The sequence below is a fragment of the Cryptomeria japonica genome, unplaced genomic scaffold, assembly GCF_030272615.1.
Source record: "Cryptomeria japonica unplaced genomic scaffold, Sugi_1.0 HiC_scaffold_189, whole genome shotgun sequence".
Lineage (NCBI taxonomy): Eukaryota > Viridiplantae > Streptophyta > Pinopsida > Cupressales > Cupressaceae > Cryptomeria > Cryptomeria japonica.
The window spans coordinates 260,001-273,197 of NW_026729011.1; the positions used below are offsets into that span (position 1 = coordinate 260,001).

Here is a 13,197-nt window from a genome sequence, read left to right on the forward strand (position 1 = left end):
GGAGCGCATCAAAGGTGCGCAATGCTGGTGCGAACCCGGGAGCGCTCCGATGTGTGCTCCAAGGTGCGGCGTGCACGAAGTCCGAGCCCGGTTTGCCCCGGGTGCGCACCTCGCGTGCACCTTCGCCGGGGTGAGCACCTTGGTGTGCAGACCTTGGTTGGGTTGCGCGCCCTGGTGCGCACCAAGGAGCGCTCTGAAGTGTGCTCCAAGGTGCGGCGTGCACGAAGTCGGAGCCCGGTTTGCCCCGGGTGTGCACCTCGGGTGCGCACCTCGCGTGCACCTTCGCTGCGGTGGGCACCTTGGCTGGGTTGCGCGCCTTGGTGGGCACCATGCAGTGCACGAAGTCGGAGCCCGGATTGCCCCGGGCGCGCACCTCCGCCAGGGTGGGCACCTTGGTGCGCACAACTTGCCTGGGCTGCGCACCAGGAAGGGCTCAAGATGGCACCCGCGTTCCGTTTTTTTCACTATCTTTCAGAACGGAAATTTTAAAATCTCGTTTTTTTTTGCCTTTTCTGGAAATTAGTGAAGGCAGCGCATCAAAGGTGCGCAACGCTGGTGCGAACCTGGGAGCGCTCCGATGTGTGCTCCAAGGTGCGGCGTGCACGAAGTCGGACCCCGGTTTGCCCCGGGTGCGCACCTCGCGTGCACCTTGGTGCGCACACCTTGGCTGGGTTGCGCGCCCTGGTGGGCACCATGGTGCGCACCAAGGAGCGCTCCGAAGTGTGCTCCAAGGTGCGGCGTGCACGAAGTCGGAGCCCGGTTTGCCCCGGGTGCGCACCTCGCGTGCACCTTCGCCGCGGTGGGCACCATGGCGTGCACGAAGTCGGAGCCCGGTTTGCCCCGGGTGCGCACCTCGCGTGCACCTTCGCCGGGGTGGGCACCTTGGTGTGCAGACCTTGGCTGGGTTGCGCGCCCTGGTGGGCACCATGGTGCGCACCAAGGAGCGCTCCGAAGTGTGCTCCAAGGTGCGGCCTGCACGAAGTCGGAGCCCGGTTTGCCCCGGGTGTGCACCTCGGGTGGGCACCTTGGTGCGCATGCCTTGCCTGGGCTGCGCACCAGGGCGGGCTCAAGATGGCACCCGCGTTCCTTTTTTTTCACTATCTTTCAAAACGGAAATTTTAAAATCTCATTTTTTTTTGCCTTTTTCTGGAAATTAGTGAAGGCAGCGCATCAAAGGTGCGCACCTCGCTGCCCACCACGGTGCGCAACGCCGGTGGGCACCCGGGAGTGCTTCGAAGTGTGCTCCAAGGTGCTGCGTGCACGTTGTCGGAGCCCGGTTTGCCCCGGGTGCGCACCTCGCGTGCACCTTCGTCGGGGTGGGCACCTTGGCTGGGTTTGCCCCGGCTGCGCTCCGAAGCGGGGTTATTGGAGCGCCGCCTCTTTTTTTGTCGGAGCGTTTGGTGGGGTTTCTCGCATTGGCTCTTCCGAGGCCCGGTTGCCACCCTGGCGCGCACGAAGTCGGAAGTAGGGTTAATTGCCCGGGTGCGCACCTTTGCCAGGGTGGGCACCTTACCTGGGCTGCGCACCAGGGCGGGCTCAAGATGGCACGCGCGTTCCGTTTTTTTCACTATCTTTCAAAACGGAAATTTTAAAATCTCCTTTTTTTTTTGCCTTTTCTGGAAATTAGTGAAGGCAGCGCATCAAAGGTGCGCACCTCGCTGCCCACCTTGGTGTGCTCTGAGGTGCGCACCCGGGAGCGCTACGAAGTGTGCTCCAAGGTGCGGCGTGCACGTTGTCGGAGCCCGGTTTGCCCCGGGTGCGCACCTCGCCTGCACCTTGGCCGGGGTGGGCACCTTGGCTGGGTTTGCCCAGGGTGCGCTCCGAAGCGGGGTTACTGGAGCGCCCCCTCTTTTTTTGTCAGAGCGTTTGGTGGGGTTTCTCGCATTGGCTCTTCCCAGGCCCGGTTGTTGGGTGCGCTCCCACCCTGGCGCGCGCGAAGTTGGAAGTTGGGTTAATTGCCCGGGCGCGCACCTTCGCCAGGGTGGGCACCTTGGTGCGCACACCTTGGCTGGGCTGCGCACCAGGGCGGGCTCAAGATGGCACCAGCATTCCCTTTTTCTCACTATCTTTCAAAACGAAAATTTTAAAATCTCGTTTTTTTTTTGCCTTTTATGGAAATTAGTGAAGGCATCGCATCAAAGGTGCGCACCTCGCTGCCCACCTTGGTGTGCTCCGAGGTGCCCACCACGGTGCGCAACGCCGGTGCGAACCCGGGAGCGCCCCGATGTGTGCTCCAAGGTGCGGCGTGCACGAAGTCGGACCCCGGTTTGCCCCGGGTGCGCACCTCGCGTGCACCTTGGTGCGCACACCTTGGCTGGGTTGCGCGGCCTGGTGGGCACCATGGTGCGCACCAAGGAGCGCTCCGAAGTGTGCTCCAAGGTGCGGCGTGCACGAAGTCGGAGCCCGGTTTGCCCCGGGTACGCACCTTCGCCGGGGTGGGCACCTCGGCTGGGTTGCGCGCCCTGGTGCGCACCAAGGAGCGCTCCGAAGTGTGCTCCAAGGTGCGGCGTGCACGAAGTCGGAGCCCGGTTTGCCCCGGGTGCGCACCTCGCGTGCACCTTCGGCGGGGTTGCGCGCCCTGGTGGGCACCATGGTGCGCACCAAGGAGCGCTCCGAAGTGTGCTCCAAGGTGCGGCGTGCACGAAGTCGGAGCCCGGTTTGCCCCGGGTGCGCACCTCGCGTGCACCTTCGGCGGGGTTGCGCGCCCTGGTGGGCACCATGGTGCGCACCAAGGAGCGCTCCGAAGTGTGCTCCAAGGTGCGGCGTGCACGAAGTCGGAGCCCGGTTTGCCCCGGGTGCGCACCTCGCGTGCACCTTCGCCGCGGTGGGCACCATGGCGTGCACGAAGTCGGAGCCCGGTTTGCCCCGGGTGCGCACCTCGCGTGCACCTTCGCCGGGGTGGGCACCTCGGCTGGGTTGCGCGCCCTGGTGCGCACCAAGGAGCGCTCCGAAGTGTGCTCCAAGGTGCGGCGTGCACGAAGTCGGAGCCCGGTTTGCCCCGGGTGCGCACCTCGCGTGCACCTTCGCCAGGGTGGGCACCTCGGTGCGCACACCTTCTCAATGTTTTCTTGCCTTTTCTGGAAATTGGTGAAGGCAGCGCATCAAAGGTGCGCACCTCGGTGTGCTCCGAGGTGCGAACCCGAGAGCGCTCCGAGGTGCCCACGAAGTCGAAAGTCGGGTTAATTGCATTGTTTTCCCCGGGTGCGCTCCGAGGTGCGCAACATCGGCGCGCACCAAGGAGGGCTCCGAAGTGTGCTCCAAGGTGCGCACGATGGCGTGCACCTCTGGTGCGCACGATTCGGAGCTCGGTTTGACCGGGGTGCGCACACCTTGGCTGGGTTGCGCACCTTTTGTGCGCTCCAAGGTGCGCACGAAGTCGGAGCTCGGTTTGCCCCGGGTGCGCACCTTCGCCAGGGTGCGCACCTTGATGCGCACGCCTTGGCTGGGCTGCGCACCTTGGTGGGCGCCATGGTGCGCACCTTTCGTGCGCTCCAAGGTGCGCACGAAGTCGGAGCTCGGTTTGCCCCGGGTGCGCACCTTGGTGGGCGCCATGGTGCACTCCGAGGTGCCCAAGATTGGTGCGCACCAAGGAGCGCTCCGAAGTGCGCTCCAAGGTGCGCGCGAAGTCGAAAGTTGGGTTAATTGTCCGGTTTGCCTCGGGTGCGCACCTTGCGTGCACCTTCGCCAGGGTGGGCGCCTTGGTGCGCACACCTTGGCTGGGCTGCGCACACCTTGGCACCCGCGTTTCCTTCATTTTAAATTTTTTTTTTTTACAATCTCTCAAGTGGGAAATTCTATAATCTCAACTTTTTTTGCCTTTTCAGGAAACTTTTGAATGGAGCGCATCATTGGTGCGCTCCGAAGTGTGCTCCAAAGCTCTCTCCAGCTGCGTGCACCTGCCCCGGCCGCGCACCCGGCCCCGCCCAGCTTCGCTCACCTGTCCCGGGCGTCTGGTGCGGAACCTTAGAGTAAGAAACATCACCGTGCACCTTGGCCAACGTGCGCGACTCGACCGAGCGCGCACTGGCCGAGGTGCACACCGATTTCACCTGGGTGCGCGCGCAGCACCTCGGGCGCACCGGGGTGCGCGCACAACGCCCGGGTTGCACCGTGGCCTGTGTGCTCGGGGCGCCTCGGGTGCGCGCTCGGTGTCGCCCCCGCGCGCGCGGTAGTGCGGGCAGCGCACCCCGGCCCGGCCCGGCCCCGACGAGAACGCAAACGGGCAAAAGGTTTATTCAAATAGCATTGCGATGCCCGGCGAAAAACTAAAAAAGGGTGCAACACCGGGACTTCCCGGGAGGTCACCCATCCCAGTACTACTCCGGCCCAAGCGCGCTTAACTGCGGAGTTCTGATGGGATCCGGTGCACTAACGCTGGTATGATCGCACCCGTTATGAGCTTGTCGCAGTGTGTACTTAGCAAACCGCGACCCACGTGCGAATCCACCCCGGCCACCCACCCCCGTCGAGGTGCACACCCTCCCTCGCGAAGTGCGCCCCGTTCGCCAAGTGTGAGCCCTGCCCGGGTGCGCGCACCTTGCTAGGGCGTCGGGTGTGCACCCGGCCCGGCCTACGTGCGTGCACCTGTAGGGGGCGTCGTGTGCGTGCAGTGTCCCGTCTGCAACGCGGTGCCCACACACCACCTCGGGCGCAACGACCTGCGCTCACATGTGGGCCGAGTGCACCTTGGTGCATGTTCGGGGCGCCTCGGGTGCACGCTCGATCTTGCCCCGGTGCACCAAGGCGCTCGGTTTGCCCCGGGTGCGCACTTGGTGCAAGGTGGGCACCCAAAATAGGGATCAAGCACCAAAACACAAGTTTCGGGATGCAAAATGGGACCCAAGGACCACAAATGCGTTCCAAGACCCATGATGGGTCCACGAGAACAAAAATGTGTTCCGAGACTTAATAAACAAATATTGGGTTTTAGGAGAAGAAACATGCTCTGATGCCCAAAACGAGAATCGACCCCGAAAAGGCCACAGGCCAAAAGTGGGATGCGAGACAAAAAAAAATGGGACCCGAGGACCAAAATTGGGTTCCCAGGTCGAAGACAGGGCAACCGGACAAGAAACGACCTCTAAGGCTCGAAATGAGTCCCGACGACTAAAACTTGACAAGAAGCACCCATCAGGCACCCAACTCGACACCCATGGGATGCCGACCCACCCGGGCTTCCACCTAGCACACCTTGGCACCCACCCACCCTCGCACCCAACCTCGCACCCAACTTAGCACCTTTGAACCCACATTGGCACTCACCCTGACCCTGGCACCTTGGAACCCACATTGGCACTCACCTTGACCCTGGCACCCACCTTTGCACTCACCTTGGGACCCACCCTGGCTCCCACCTCGGCACCCACCCAGACACCCACCTTGGTTCCTTGGCACCCACCTTGGATCCTTGGCACCCACCCCGACACCCACCTTGGCACGCAACTTGGCTACTTGCCACCCACCTTGGCTCCTTGACGCCCACCCCGACAACCACCCCGTGACCTACCCTGGCTAGGGTTGGTGCACACCCACCCTGGTGCCCACCTTGGCACCCACCCTATGACCCACCTTGGCACGCACCTTAGTACCCACCCCGTTACCCACCCTAGGACCCACCCCGTGACCCACCTTGGCCAGGGTGGGTGCCTTGGTGCGCACAACTTGCCTGGGCTGCACACCAGGGCGGGCTCAAGATGGCACCCGCGTTCCGTTTTTTTCACTATCTTTCAAAACGGAAATTTTAAAATCTCATTTTTTTCTTTTTTTTGCCTTTTCTGGAAATTAGTGAAGGCAGCGCATCAAAGGTGCGCAATGCTGGTGCGAACCCGGGAGCGCTCCGATGTGTGCTCCAAGGTGCGGCGTGCACGAAGTCCGAGCCCGGTTTGCCCCGGGTGCGCACCTCGCGTGCACCTTCGCCGGGGTGAGCACCTTGGCTGGGTTGCGCGCCCTGGTGCGTACCAAGGAGCGCTCTGAAGTGTGCTCCAAGGTGCGGCGTGCACGAAGTCGGAGCCCGGTTTGCCCCGGGTGTGCACCTCGGGTGCGCACCTCGCGTGCACCTTCGCTGCGGTGGGCACCTTGGCTGGGTTGCGCGCCTTGGTGGGCACCATGCAGTGCACGAAGTCGGAGCCCGGTTTGCCCCGGGCGCGCACCTCCGCCAGGGTGGGCACCTTGGTGCGCACAACTTGCCTGGGCTGCGCATCAGGAAGGGCTCAAGATGGCACCCGCGTTCCGTTTTTTTCACTATCTTTCAGAACGGAAATTTTAAAATATCGTTTTTTTTTGCCTTTTCTGGAAATTAGTGAAGGCAGCGCATCAAAGGTGCGCAACGCTGGTGCGAACCTGGGAGCGCTCCGATGTGTGCTCCAAGGTGCGGCGTGCACGAAGTCGGAGCCCGGTTTGCCTCGGGTGCGCCCTGGTGGGCACCATGGTGCGCACCAAGGAGCGCTCCGAAGTGTGCTCCAAGGTGCGGCCTGCACGAAGTCGGAGCCCGGTTTGCCCCGGGTGTGCACCTCGGGTGGGCACCTTGGTGCGCATGCCTTGCCTGGGCTGCGCACCAGGGCGGGCTCAAGATGGCACCCGCGTTCCTTTTTTTTCACTATCTTTCAAAACGGAAATTTTAAAATCTCATTTTTTTTTGCCTTTTTCTGGAAATTAGTGAAGGCAGCGCATCAAAGGTGCGCACCTCGCTGCCCACCACGGTGCGCAACGCCGGTGGGCACCCGGGAGTGCTTCGAAGTGTGCTCCAAGGTGCTGCGTGCACGTTGTCGGAGCCCGGTTTGCCCCGGGTGCGCACCTCGCGTGCACCTTCGTCGGGGTGGGCACCTTGGCTTGGTTTGCCCCGGCTGCGCTCCGAAGCGGGGTTATTGGAGCGCCGCCTCTTTTTTTGTCGGAGCGTTTGGTGGGGTTTCTCGCATTGGCTCTTCCGAGGCCCGGTTGCCACCCTGGCGCGCACGAAGTCGGAAGTAGGGTTAATTGCCCGGGTGCGCACCTTTGCCAGGGTGGCACCTTACCTGGGCTGCGCACCAGGGCGGGCTCAAGATGGCACGCGCGTTCCGTTTTTTTCACTATCTTTCAAAACGGAAATTTTAAAATCTCCTTTTTTTTTTGCCTTTTCTGGAAATTAGTGAAGGCAGCGCATCAAAGGTGCGCACCTCGCTGCCCACCTTGGTGTGCTCTGAGGTGCGCACCCGGGAGCGCTACGAAGTGTGCTCCAAGGTGCGGCGTGCACGTTGTCGGAGCCCGGTTTGCCCCGGGTGCGCACCTCGCCTGCACCTTGGCCGGGGTGGGCACCTTGGCTGGGTTTGCCCAGGGTGCGCTCCGAAGCGGGGTTACTGGAGCGCCCCCTCTTTTTTTGTCAGAGAGTTTGGTGGGGTTTCTCGCATTGGCTCTTCCCAGGCCCGGTTGTTGGGTGCGCTCCCACCCTGGCGCGCGCGAAGTTGGAAGTTGGGTTAATTGCCCGGGCGCGCACCTTCGCCAGGGTGGGCACCTTGGTGCGCAAACCTTGGCTGGGCTGCGCACCAGGGCGGGCTCAAGATGGCACCAGCATTCCCTTTTTCTCACTATCTTTCAAAACGGAAATTTTAAAATCTCGTTTTTTTTTTGCCTTTTATGGAAATTAGTGAAGGCATCGCATCAAAGGTGCGCACCTCGCTGCCCACCTTGGTGTGCTCCGAGGTGCCCACCACGGTGCGCAACGCCGGTGCGAACCCGGGAGCGCCCCGATGTGTGCTCCAAGGTGCGGCGTGCACGAAGTCGGACCCCGGTTTGCCCCGGGTGCGCACCTCGCGTGCACCTTGGTGCGCACACCTTGGCTGGGTTGCGCGGCCTGGTGGGCACCATGGTGCGCACCAAGGAGCGCTCCGAAGTGTGCTCCAAGGTGCGGCGTGCACGAAGTCGGAGCCCGGTTTGCCCCGGGTGCGCACCTTCGCCGCGGTGGGCACCATGGCGTGCACGAAGTCGGAGCCCGGTTTGCCCCGGGTGCGCACCTCGCGTGCACCTTCGCCGGGGTGGGCACCTCGGCTGGGTTGCGCGCCCTGGTGCGCACCAAGGAGCGCTCTGAAGTGTGCTCCAAGGTGCGGCGTGCACGAAGTCGGAGCCCGGTTTGCCCCGGGTGTGCACCTCGGGTGCGCACCTCGCGTGCACCTTCGCTGCGGTGGGCACCTTGGCTGGGTTGCGCGCCTTGGTGGGCACCATGCAGTGCACGAAGTCGGAGCCCGGATTGCCCCGGGCGCGCACCTCCGCCAGGGTGGGCACCTTGGTGCGCACAACTTGCCTGGGCTGCGCACCAGGAAGGGCTCAAGATGGCACCCGCGTTCCGTTTTTTTCACTATCTTTCAGAACGGAAATTTTAAAATCTCGTTTTTTTTTGCCTTTTCTTGAAATTAGTGAAGGCAGCGCATCAAAGGTGCGCAACGCTGGTGCGAACCTGGGAGCGCTCCGATGTGTGCTCCAAGGTGCGGCGTGCACGAAGTCGGACCCCGGTTTGCCCCGGGTGCGCACCTCGCGTGCACCTTGGTGCGCACACCTTGGCTGGGTTGCGCGCCCTGGTGGGCACCATGGTGCGCACCAAGGAGCGCTCCGAAGTGTGCTCCAAGGTGCGGCGTGCACGAAGTCGGAGCCCGGTTTGCCCCGGGTGCGCACCTCGCGTGCACCTTCGCCGCGGTGGGCACCATGGCGTGCACGAAGTCGGAGCCCGGTTTGCCCCGGGTGCGCACCTCGCGTGCACCTTCGCCGGGGTGGGCACCTTGGTGTGCAGACCTTGGCTGGGTTGCGCGCCCTGGTGGGCACCATGGTGCGCACCAAGGAGCGCTCCGAAGTGTGCTCCAAGGTGCGGCCTGCACGAAGTCGGAGCCCGGTTTGCCCCGGGTGTGCACCTCGGGTGGGCACCTTGGTGCGCATGCCTTGCCTGGGCTGCGCACCAGGGCGGGCTCAAGATGGCACCCGCGTTCCTTTTTTTTCACTATCTTTCAAAACGGAAATTTTAAAATCTCATTTTTTTTTGCCTTTTTCTGGAAATTAGTGAAGGCAGCGCATCAAAGGTGCGCACCTCGCTGCCCACCACGGTGCGCAACGCCGGTGGGCACCCGGGAGTGCTTCGAAGTGTGCTCCAAGGTGCTGCGTGCACGTTGTCGGAGCCCGGTTTGCCCCGGGTGCGCACCTCGCGTGCACCTTCGTCGGGGTGGGCACCTTGGCTGGGTTTGCCCCGGCTGCGCTCCGAAGCGGGGTTATTGGAGCGCCGCCTCTTTTTTTGTCGGAGCGTTTGGTGGGGTTTCTCGCATTGGCTCTTCCGAGGCCCGGTTGCCACCCTGGCGCGCACGAAGTCGGAAGTAGGGTTAATTGCCCGGGTGCGCACCTTTGCCAGGGTGGGCACCTTACCTGGGCTGCGCACCAGGGCGGGCTCAAGATGGCACGCGCGTTCCGTTTTTTTCACTATCTTTCAAAACGGAAATTTTAAAATCTCCTTTTTTTTTTGCCTTTTCTGGAAATTAGTGAAGGCAGCGCATCAAAGGTGCGCACCTCGCTGCCCACCTTGGTGTGCTCTGAGGTGCGCACCCGGGAGCGCTACGAAGTGTGCTCCAAGGTGCGGCGTGCACGTTGTCGGAGCCCGGTTTGCCCCGGGTGCGCACCTCGCCTGCACCTTGGCCGGGGTGGGCACCTTGGCTGGGTTTGCCCAGGGTGCGCTCCGAAGCGGGGTTACTGGAGCGCCCCCTCTTTTTTTGTCAGAGCGTTTGGTGGGGTTTCTCGCATTGGCTCTTCCCAGGCCCGGTTGTTGGGTGCGCTCCCACCCTGGCGCGCGCGAAGTTGGAAGTTGGATTAATTGCCCGGGCGCGCACCTTCGCCAGGGTGGGCACCTTGGTGCGCACACCTTGGCTGGGCTGCGCACCAGGGCGGGCTCAAGATGGCACCAGCATTCCCTTTTTCTCACTATCTTTCAAAACGGAAATTTTAAAATCTCGTTTTTTTTTTGCCTTTTATGGAAATTAGTGAAGGCATCGCATCAAAGGTGCGCACCTCGCTGCCCACCTTGGTGTGCTCCGAGGTGCCCACCACGGTGCGCAACGCCGGTGCGAACCCGGGAGCGCCCCGATGTGTGCTCCAAGGTGCGGCGTGCACGAAGTCGGACCCCGGTTTGCCCCGGGTGCGCACCTCGCGTGCACCTTGGTGCGCACACCTTGGCTGGGTTGCGCGGCCTGGTGGGCACCATGGTGCGCACCAAGGAGCGCTCCGAAGTGTGCTCCAAGGTGCGGCGTGCACGAAGTCGGAGCCCGGTTTGCCCCGGGTACGCACCTCGCGTGCACCTTCGCCGGGGTGGGCACCTCGGCTGGGTTGCGCGCCCTGGTGCGCACCAAGGAGCGCTCCGAAGTGTGCTCCAAGGTGCGGCGTGCACGAAGTCGGAGCCCGGTTTGCCCCGGGTGCGCACCTTCGCCGCGGTGCGCACCATGGCGTGCACGAAGTCGGAGCCCGGTTTGCCCCGGGTGCGCACCTCGCGTGCACCTTCGGCGGGGTTGCGCGCCCTGGTGGGCACCATGGTGCACACCAAGGAGCGCTCCGAAGTGTGCTCCAAGGTGCGGCGTGCACGAAGTCGGAGCCCGGTTTGCCCCGGGTGCGCACCTCGCGTGCACCTTCGGCGGGGTTGCGCGCCCTGGTGGGCACCATGGTGCGCACCAAGGAGCGCTCCGAAGTGTGCTCCAAGGTGCGGCGTGCACGAAGTCGGAGCCCGGTTTGCCCCGGGTGCGCACCTCGCGTGCACCTTCGCCGCGGTGGGCACCATGGCGTGCACGAAGTCGGAGCCCGGTTTGCCCCGGGTGCGCACCTCGCGTGCACCTTCGCCGGGGTGGGCACCTCGGCTGGGTTGCGCGCCCTGGTGCGCACCAAGGAGCGCTCCGAAGTGTGCTCCAAGGTGCGGCGTGCACGAAGTCGGAGCCCGGTTTGCCCCGGGTGCGCACCTCGCGTGCACCTTCGCCAGGGTGGGCACCTCGGTGCGCACACCTTCTCAATGTTTTCTTGCCTTTTCTGGAAATTGGTGAAGGCAGCGCATCAAAGGTGCGCACCTCGGTGTGCTCCGAGGTGCGAACCCGAGAGCGCTCCGAGGTGCCCACGAAGTCGAAAGTCGGGTTAATTGCATTGTTTTCCCCGGGTGCGCTCCGAGGTGCGCAACATCGGCGCGCACCAAGGAGGGCTCCGAAGTGTGCTCCAAGGTGCGCACGATGGCGTGCACCTCTGGTGCGCACGATTCGGAGCTCGGTTTGACCGGGGTGCGCACACCTTGGCTGGGTTGCGCACCTTTTGTGCGCTCCAAGGTGCGCACGAAGTCGGAGCTCGGTTTGCCCCGGGTGCGCACCTTCGCCAGGGTGCGCACCTTGATGCGCACGCCTTGGCTGGGCTGCGCACCTTGGTGGGCGCCATGGTGCGCACCTTTCGTGCGCTCCAAGGTGCGCACGAAGTCGGAGCTCGGTTTGCCCCGGGTGCGCACCTTGGTGGGCGCCATGGTGCACTCCGAGGTGCCCAAGATTGGTGCGCACCAAGGAGCGCTCCGAAGTGCGCTCCAAGGTGCGCGCGAAGTCGAAAGTTGGGTTAATTGTCCGGTTTGCCTCGGGTGCGCACCTTGCGTGCACCTTCGCCAGGGTGGGCGCCTTGGTGCGCACACCTTGGTTGGGCTGCGCACACCTTGGCACCCGCGTTTCCTTCATTTTAAATTTTTTTTTTTTACAATCTCTCAAGTGGGAAATTCTATAATCTCAACTTTTTTTGCCTTTTCAGGAAACTTTTGAATGGAGCGCATCATTGGTGCGCTCCGAAGTGTGCTCCAAAGCTCTCTCCAGCTGCGTGCACCTACCCCGGCCGCGCACCCGGCCCCGCCCAGCTTCGCTCACCTGTCCCGGGCGTCTGGTGCGGAACCTTAGAGTAAGAAACATCACCGTGCACCTTGGCCAACGTGCGCGACTCGACCGAGCGCGCACTGGCCGAGGTGCACACCGATTTCACCTGGGTGCGCGCGCAGCACCTCGGGCGCACCGGGGTGCGCGCACAACGCCCGGGTTGCACCGTGGCCTGTGTGCTCGGGGTGCCTCGGGTGCGCGCTCGGTGTCGCCCCCCGCGCGCGCGGTAGTGCGGGCAGCGCACCCCGGCCCGGCCCGGCCCCGACGAGAACGCAAACGGGCAAAAGGTTTATTCAAATAGCATTGCGACGCCCGGCGAAAAACTAAAAAAGGGTGCAACACCGGGACTTCCCGGGAGGTCACCCATCCCAGTACTACTCCGGCCCAAGCGCGCTTAACTGCGGAGTTCTGATGGGATCCGGTGCACTAATGCTGGTATGATCGCACCCGTTATGAGCTTGTCGCAGTGTGTACTTAGCAAACCGCGACCCACGTGCGAATCCACCCCGGCCACCCACCCCCGTCGAGGTGCACACCCTCCCTCGCGAAGTGCGCCCCGTTCGCCAAGTGTGAGCCCTGCCCGGGTGCGCGCACCTTGCTAGGGCGTCGGGTGTGCACCCGGCCCGGCCTACGTGCGTGCACCTGGAGGGGGCGTCGTGTGCGTGCAGTGTCCCGTCTGCAACGCGGTGCCCACACACCACCTCGGGCGCAACGAGCTGCGCTCACATGTGGGCCGAGTGCACCTTGGTGCATGTTCGGGGCGCCTCGGGTGCACGCTCGATCTTGCCCCGGTGCACCAAGGCGCTCGGTTTGCCCCGGGTGCGCACTTGGTGCAAGGTGGGCACCCAAAATAGGGATCAAGCACCAAAACACAAGTTTCGGGATGCAAAATGGGACCCAAGGACCACAAATGCGTTCCAAGACCCATGATGGGTCCACGAGAACAAAAATGTGTTCCGAGACTTAATAAACAAATATTGGGTTTTAGGAGAAGAAACATGCTCTGATGCCCAAAACGAGAATCGACCCCGAAAAGGCCACAGGCCAAAAGTGGGATGCGAGACAAAAAAAAATGGGACCCGAGGACCAAAATTGGGTTCCCAGGTCGAAGACAGGGCAACCGGACAAGAAACGACCTCTAAGGCTCGAAATGAGTCCCGACGACTAAAACTTGACAAGAAGCACCCATCAGGCACCCAACTCGACACCCATGGGATGCCGACCCACCCGGGCTTCCACCTAGCACACCTTGGCACCCACCCACCCTCGCACCCAACCTCGCACCCAACTTAGCACCTTTGAACCCACATTGGCACTC

General features: G+C 63.0%; 2 non-coding genes across 2 annotated transcripts; both read right to left on the bottom strand.

The window, feature by feature from the left end:
* Nucleotides 1-4,272: 4,272 nt before the first annotated feature.
* LOC131867885 (5S ribosomal RNA) lies at nucleotides 4,273-4,391 on the bottom strand. Its single transcript, XR_009366406.1, has one exon. It is a non-coding gene; the product is annotated as a 5S ribosomal RNA (ribosomal RNA).
* A 7,818-nt stretch (nucleotides 4,392-12,209) lies between these two features.
* On the bottom strand, nucleotides 12,210-12,328 carry LOC131867893 (5S ribosomal RNA). Its single transcript, XR_009366414.1, has one exon. It is a non-coding gene; the product is annotated as a 5S ribosomal RNA (ribosomal RNA).
* Between the last annotated feature and the right edge of the window lie 869 nt (nucleotides 12,329-13,197).